Raw genomic sequence first — 8,739 nt, 5'->3', positions numbered from 1 at the left:
GTTGCGTATGCCTTTGGCATCGTTGTTAGGATCTTCCTTATGATTTCAAAATTTTTCTTTCCTTCTCCCAATTGTTCCATTTGATTTGCGATATCCATCACTCTATCCGTATATGCTCTTATTCTTTCACCATCTTTCATTCTCAAATTTTCGAATTGAGTATGTAAAGATTGTAAACGAACAAGTATGGCTCGTTCGTTACCTTGATATGCTTCTTGCAGTTTGGTCCACACCTCCTTTGATGTCGTGGCCATTATCACCTTCCGGAAGACAGAATCTGTGATGGAATTTTGTAGAAGTTGGAGAGCCGTCATGTCCTTCATTTTGACCTCTCTCCATTTTGTGAGATCCGTCTCTTGATTTTTCGTCGGAGTTTCTGTGGTCTCCGATGGTTGTGCCAGAACGCCTTTTTCGACAACGTCCCATAAGTCTCTCAACATCAACGTCGTCTTCATCCTCGTGGCCCATAACTCATAATTTTGGCCATCAAAAATAGCAATGGGTTGAATATTTTGGAGATTTACCGCCATAGTGCTCTTCGTGCAAGTTGTGCTTCGTGGTGCGTCTTGTGCTTCGATCTAGTGCTCTTCCTTGTGCTTGGATTAGTGCAGCGTCGTTCCTTGAATCGTAGTAGGCTCTGATACCATGTTACGAAGCTTGTATTATATTATCATTCACAAGCTTCTTATCTTCTCTTCTTTAGTGCATAGTGCAAAGAAAGAAAAACGAGAAAATATTGAAGATTCTTAGCACTTATGCTTAGAACTTTTGTAAGAAAATAAAGAGAGAAAAGAGAGAGAAGTGTTAAGAGATAAATGCTTAGGAAAACTTGATATGAAAACCTCCATACAACACCCCCTATTTATACTAAAACTCCAAACCTACTACTCTCATCACAACCACACATCTCACACCTACCATATCCTTATTTTCTTCAATCACACCTAACACACACACAAATTCAAACTTCTACAACTCCTTACATAAGCATTACATCATCCTGATGTAATCGCTTACATAAGCATTACATAAACATTACATAATCGCTTACATAAGTATTACATAAGTGTGACGTCATCGAATGAATCACCTTCTCAATATGATTGAGTTTTTTGGTTTTGGTAAGCCCATTCGTTTTTGCGTCTGCTGGGAAAAACGAGGTGAAGCCGAGAAAACTTTCTGCAACTCGTACGGTCGTCTAGGTCTTGTGCTCAAAGAGGATAGCAGCTTAGGGTTTCCATTTGATTTGTGTTGACCAAATCTGAGCTGGAAATCGTTTCTTTCTCTGGATTTCTCGGGAAAATATTATTGCTTCTTTACTTCCTTGCCTCTAGCTGGAACTCGAACTCGAAATGTTTCAGTTTCCTATAGAACTCTGGATCGTTGTGCTAAAGCATTGGATTCTTAAATCGTCATCTTCCTCTGTTTGGTATCTGAATTCTGTGACATTTCTTCGTCCAGGAAATTCCTACTAGAAATGGCTTGTTTGCGCAGTGTCTCGAGGAGGACAAATCTTTTGCCTAGACAGTTCTGGATGTTCGAACGCCCAGTTCTTCGTGTTAACAAAGATGATACCGGATCTGATTGTCTGAACTCAAGTCCTTTGACTCGTGGAGTGCATAGTCAAGCTCGTAGGCTTGATTTTTTGTTGGAAAGGAAGAAACACACATCTTTTGTCCGACCATTGGGACCTGGCTTCTTTCTCTGTAGGCACATGTCTTCGAAACCAGGAGAATGTTCAAATAAGATCGATTGTAATCCCGCAGTTGTTGAGGAACTTGTCCCAGAAGGATCTTTCGAAGCAGTAATCACTCAAGTCTCCTCTGTAAACGAGGTGGCAAATGCAGCTGCGGGTTCTTCTCTTCCAGTTGCTGCCATCCAGCACTTTAGTTTATTGACAGTGTTCATGCGTTTACAGGCTTCAATTGGTATCAATTTAGTTTTTGTTCATCATGCTTCTTGCTTATATATACTTTGTGGTTGGCTTCTAAACAATTTACGCTGCTGTGTAGGTTCGCATCCATAGTTCTCTCGACGTTTCTCGTCGGAGGACTATATATCCCAACTCGTGTAAAAGTTTTGAAGATGGGTCCACATTTAGCTGTTAGTTTTCCATGCTTTTTTCTTGGCCTGCCAACTCTTATCAAATTCCTTTGCAGCATTTAGTTTCATTTCTTGCATCGGGCAATAGTTATAATCCATGTTCATAAGTCGTTCTTCTTCCTCTTTCAGGATATATACCAACATTTGGGGAAAACGCTCAAGGTTTGGTATCCTTCTTACCATCTTTGGACTTCCATGCATTTACATCCATATTCCAATTTCCTGGCCAGTTAGGCTTCTGGTTTTCCAGAAAAAGGAAATCACAAAGGTTCATACGTACCTTTGCTGACATCTTGGCCTCAAATATTTGAATATCTCATGCTTATCTAATGTCTCCAGAGATATGGTTTGGAGACTGGAGAAAAAGAATGGGAGGCAATTTTTAAAGGGTGAGCTCTGTTTGACCGTATGATAAAAGCATTACATGAACGGAAAGACTGCCTCTCAAATCGGTATCTAATTTGCTCTTTTGCATCTTTGGCGGACTTCAGGTTTAATCCTCTTCTAGCTTCTTATCTGATTGCAAAGCTTGCGGAGGGGTTCATCTACATCAGCACTTTCCTTGCGGTAAACATACGAAAGTCGCGTTTTTGCATCTTTTGGCAATGTGTATTAACCCAAAAAAAACTCTGAACAGGTAAGGAACATGGCTCAGAAGATGCCATCCTTCGAAAGCGGTGGAATCCTCTGGTTCACTGATCTTACAACTCCAGACAGTTTTTACATCTTGCCTGTTGTGACGGGGCTCACTTTCTGCTTTACGATGATAGTAGGTGTTTATAATTACGCAAGCCAAATGCAACGTTTATTCATTTAACTTGTGTTTTCCGTTTTGATAGCCCCTCAGTAGGCAGCAGAATTCAGCAGCCAGAAGAAGCATGAGGCTGCTTTGTTGGATCTCTGCGAGTGTTGCATTTCAAGCCACATTCAGTATTGAATCGGTAAAGCTTGAGTTCTGAGAAGCGTAGCTTCTGTTTCCATGTGAGTCCCAATCTGTTGTAACTTTTGCAGGCCGTGTACTGTTTCATGATCTCATCTAGAGTAGCTATGCATGGAATAGATCTGGGTAAGTGGTTTTTCTATTCGAACATAATGATATGTTTCATACACATCTCCCTTCCTTTCTTGTTTTGTTTAACATGTCGTGGTCCTGTCTCTTGTATTCATACACATTTGTTCCCTCGTTATCAATTCCAGCCATGGAAAAATCTCCAAAGGTGAGGGAGTTGCTCGGTCTCCCAGACCATTTCGCATTATACGCGACTTACAAGGCCGTCAATGAAGAAATTCGCCCCGAGCTGTTAAAGTTGAAGCAGAAGATCCGAAGTCGCATGGAACAATGGGACGCCACAAAGCAGAAGGGCAAGAAGTGAAAGCTCAGAGAGTTTTTCCTACAATTGCTTCATATTGTCTCCTCCTCCGAGTTTTTCTTCTTGACATTTCAGGTTTGTAGTGTATCGAACAAATCCTATTCTGGAAGCATCGTATCCTATCTAATGAACTTCGTCAAGGGCTGGAGTGATATTCGTTTTTTCCAAGGCTTTCTTTCCAAGTTTAATTGAAAATTCATGATCAAAACGGCTATTTAAATTTATTCAACTCGATTTATTTATAGTTACAATTTGATTCATTTATATCTAATTCAAATCTATCTATATATAATAATAAGGTTTAAAGCATTGTGGTGAAGCCATCTCATCTCCACCTCATTATCTATGCGGCATTTGATTTAATTTTTATTGGCCATTAAAATTCTCATTAGATATTTAATTAGAATATTATAAATATGATTTTGGAAAAAAAAATAAGAACTTTAGTTTCATATAATGAAAATAATTTCTAATTTCGTTGTTAGTCTAATATATTAAATTCAAATGATATTATTTTGAAAAAATTATGTTCAAATAAAAAAAATGGATTTTATTTATTAAAATGATAATATGTTAATCTCATTAGATATTTAATTAGAATACTATAAATATGATTTTGGGGAAAAAATAATTTATTTGGTAAAAATCATTATATTATTATTTTAAAAATAAAACAATTCATCTTTATTTTTATGTTAATTATGGTAATTAAAATAATTATATTTTGAGAAAATGAAAATACTGTAATTTTAAATTAGATTTAACATCAAATTAATAGTTAGTAGAGTAAAAAGTTTAAAAAAAAAAACGCCAAGCCTATTATTAGCTCAAAAAACAAAAAACAATATGTACCTACCGGCGAAAAAATATTAAACTTTATTTCTTTGTCAAATAAATATTAAATTTTTTAAAAGAATCTAAAAACATTGAACTTTCTAAATGATCCAAAAAATACATGAATTTTTTTGTGATTATAAAGAAAACACTGAATTTTTTTAATGATTTAAAAAAATACATGAAATTTATCGATTATAAAAAAACTAAGTAAAATAATCTGACGTGTTTGCATCTCATTGTACCACGTCATTCATTCTATTTATTTTGACAATCATAGAAGATTTAAGTGTTTATTTGATAAAATAAAATATTCAGTATTTTTTTGTCAAAATTTGAAAGTTCAGTACTTTTTTTAGAATTTTCTTTTATTTTTATAACAAAACAATTGATTATAAAGATGAATTCGTTTAGTTTCTCAATGACTTTTGAATCCTATTTTCCTCATTAAATTAAACACCAATTTTTTTTATAGAGATACTTTTATTTGATTTTATTTTATCATTAAATTAAAATAATAATATAAATAAATTATAAAGATGAATTTGTATGGGTTTGCTTTCTCAATCTAGAAATATATCTATCCAACTTTTATAATCTAACAAATTTATTTTATTAAAAAAAATTATAAAGTTCAAGGGATGTGTCCGAATTGATATAAATAATATCTGATCGAACTTAAACCATTATCTAGATCGTATCATGATATTCAATTATTTTGATTCATCGTATATTCTATTTTATTTTTATGTTTAGCCTAAAAGAGCAATAATTTGATAGTTGTATCTCACTTTAATTTAAGAATAATATATTTTAAATTATGTAAAACCGTACTTGATACATATTATTAACGAATAATTAAAAGATTCTACTTAATTAACCTTCTGTTGGTTCTCATTTATTTGGAATCACTCATTATATAGGGTTTAAAGGCATTGCTAACAAATTCTGCTATAATGTTTTATTAATATGATTATCCAACCCACATCTAAGATTATTTGTTTTAGACTTTATCATTGGCTTTTATTTATTGTTGTTGATTAGTGTATATATATATATACATAAAAAAATACAACAAACCGCGCGTAGCGCGGTTCTCACCTAGTTATAGCCAAATAGTAATAAAATCTAAATTGGATTTGATTTGATTATAATAGTAAAGTAACTAAATTTTTTAGAATAAAAAAATATATAAAGTTAGACTCTAGTTATATGCCATATTTACAAAAGTTATGTCAATAATTTTTTGGGACAAACTCAAAAAAATCTTTCAACTATCTCATTTACACAAAAAAACATCTGTTACTTAAAATTAATTATAAAAAACCATCAGCTATTAATTTTGAGTAAAAAAATACCATCAACTATATTAATTGATTAAAATCAATCTTTCATTTTAAATTTATTATAAAAATCATCAACTAGTAATTTTGATTAAAAAAATCATCATCTATCTAAATTACTCAAAAAAATATTATACTTTACACTTATTAGAAAACTCTATAAAATTTGAATAGAAAACATATATAAATTATATAATTTTAAAAATCAAAATAAAAATCTAAATACTTATTTAAATTTATCGTAGTTAAAGTTTGTACAAAGATTATAAACATCAATCTTTATATAATAAATTTTTTTAAAATTATTATCTTTAAAATCGAGTCTGGTTTATTAGTTGTAAATATTATATGTAAGATGTTATCATATATTAATATTCGAGAGATTGTAAATTGTGTATATTTTATTAGATGTAGATATAAGAGATAATATATGTATGATAGGTTTATATATAATATTTTAAATTAAATATATTTTATTGGTTATAGATTTTTCTATTTAAAATAGAATTATTTTATAATTTTAGATAGTTGATAATTTTTTTTTATTAAAATTATTATAAAAACAATGAAAAATTTTAATTGTTATAGAAAAATCAAATTAATAGTTTACTATCCCTCAAAATATTATATAAAACTTAAATATAACATTTACAACCAATAAAATATATTCAATTTTAAAATTAATGTTTGTATATAAATTTATTATATAATAATTGATGTTTATCGTATTTGTATAAATTTTAACAATATGATAAGTTTAAATAAATATTATATTTTAATTGTGACTTTTAGAATTGTATAGTTTATATATAATTTCTATCAAATTTTATATATTTTTATAATATATTTAAAAGAAAATATTTTTGAATAATTTAGACAATTGATGAATTTTTATAATAAATTTAAAGTCAAAGTTTGATTTTAAATAATTTATATAGTTGATTGTCTTTTTTACTTAAAATTAATAGTTGATAGTTTTTTATAATCAATTTTAAGTAGAAAGATTTTTTAGTGTAAATAAAATAGTTGATTTTTTTTTTGGATTTATCCCTAAATTTTTATAAGATGTGATTTGATTAAGATGGAGTTCAAAATGAGATGAGATACTCTTTGCTCATTTTTATTAGGGGTGGGCACGGATCGGATATCCGGACTTTTTTAGATATTTGTATCCGTATCCGATCCGTACAAATATCAAATTTTGTTATTCGTATCCGATCCGCAGTTTTCGAATATCCGCAATTTCGGATATCCGAAAAAACATCGGATATTTACAAATATCCGTATCCGACAAAAAAATAAAAAAAAATAATTTATTTATTCATTTGATTTTTACTTAATGGATATTAGAGGTGGACATGGCGGGCGGGTACACGAACTTTTTAGGATATCTTTTTCTCGATCTCGTTCTCGTCGGGTTTTTGATTGAAATATCTCGATCTCTATCTCGCAAAATCCGGGTACTCGAGACATGAGTTCGGTATACCCGCGATACCCGAACCCGAACTCAGCGTAAAATTTAAAAAAAAAACTGAACAGACAAATCTGCAAAATTAATACATCAATGGCATAAAATTCAACATCAAAATCTATCCAAAATGCATCATAAGTTCAACAGCATCATAATTCTTGAACCCACTAAAAAAAAAGAAAATAAATTCAATGATGAGATTTGAATCAGATATAAGGATGGATAACACCACGTCACTACCAATGGAACCCAAAACTCACCAAGTTTGGGGAAAAAACCCTAAATCATGTAATTCCGAAGAAATCCCAAAGATATCACATTTCTATACCATCTCACCCATCAATGTATGTAGACGCATAAACTTTGTGATTCCCAAAATAATTCTAAAATCTAAAAACCCAAAGTAAACGAACATGCAGAAAACGATGGGAACAGGATCAATTAGAAATTCGGACAGGAACCAGAGTAGAAAGTTCACTGTATCTGGGGAAGAGATGATCGGTAATGGCTCAAACGCGACAGAATAGTCCTCATATCAGATCCAAAACACGAGAAATCTACCAGAGAAACACGGGCTAGCAGCGGGGCAAACTTTTCGACCAGAAAAACACGTCACACCAAAAGGCCAATCCGCCGGAGACGTTTACATGGGCTGGGATATAGAGAGAGAGTCGGCTAATATTTGCGGTAGAGAGAGAAGGGGGAGGAGGATGCAGACTTACGGAGTTGGAACTCCAAGAGCAAAAACCCTAACATATTTTTTGTTTTTTACACAATTAACCCTTATATATAAACTAATTATAAAATTAGTCATATATTATTAATATTACTAAAAGGTACGGATCGGATCGGATATGTCGGATAATTTTATTTTGATATCCGTATCCGATCCGTATCCGACAAATATTTTGAAATCAATATCCGTATCCGATCCGTGCACTCCGGATATCCGAATTTTCGGTTCGGATACGGATCGAATAACGGATCGGATCGGTTTTTTCGGATATTATGCCCACCCCTAATTTTTATTCAGTCAACCACATTTTATCAATAATTTTTTTTATATAATGTGTATCAATAATATTTTTTTATATATATCTAAAAACATTATGTGCATATATATATATATATATATACCTAAAAACTGTCTACGTGTGTGTGTATATACATGTATTTATTTATTTTTTATACCTGCACAAACTACATACATATAGAATAATGAATATGGATTTAGAAACGGTTCGACCCGGATTATGATAGGCCCAATAGAGGGGCCTCGGCGAACGATTTGTACTGTTGCCTAAATCGTGAGGTGTGCCACGCCAGGTGCATGGCGGGAAGGACCGTACGTGAACACGGGCTGAAGGTGACAAGTTACAAATGGGAAGCTTTCTTTTTATAATCCTCTCCCTCTCTCTCCAGATTTGATTTGAATAAAGAAGACATTTACATTGCGCGTTTCGGCCGATATTTAATTACTCGTATTTTGGGCTCATGGGTCAAATCAAATGATTCATATTTTCATGGGCCCTTTAGCCCAATTGATCGGCCTCGTAATGATCTGTACTATTTGCCTAAAACCTCAGGTGGAATGGCCGTACCTGAATGAATGCCAAGT

The 8,739-nt window shown here is 32.1% G+C and overlaps 1 long non-coding RNA gene across 2 annotated transcripts; it reads left to right on the top strand.

Annotated features, from left to right (window-relative positions):
* The first annotated feature begins 2,744 nt into the window (after positions 1-2,744).
* On the top strand, positions 2,745-3,146 carry LOC104817609. 2 transcript variants are annotated; one of them, XR_002024418.1, is made up of 3 exons: positions 2,745-2,793; positions 2,943-3,044; positions 3,115-3,146. It is a non-coding gene; the product is annotated as an uncharacterized LOC104817609 (long non-coding RNA). The 2 variants fall into 2 exon arrangements; XR_002024417.1 differs by having other exon boundaries at positions 2,749-2,836.
* Positions 3,147-8,739: the final 5,593 nt, after the last annotated feature.

This window comes from Tarenaya hassleriana, unplaced genomic scaffold (assembly GCF_000463585.1).
Source record: "Tarenaya hassleriana unplaced genomic scaffold, ASM46358v1 Cleome27, whole genome shotgun sequence".
NCBI classification, from domain to species: domain Eukaryota; kingdom Viridiplantae; phylum Streptophyta; class Magnoliopsida; order Brassicales; family Cleomaceae; genus Tarenaya; species Tarenaya hassleriana.
This window is presented reverse-complemented; position numbering and strand designations above follow the sequence as displayed.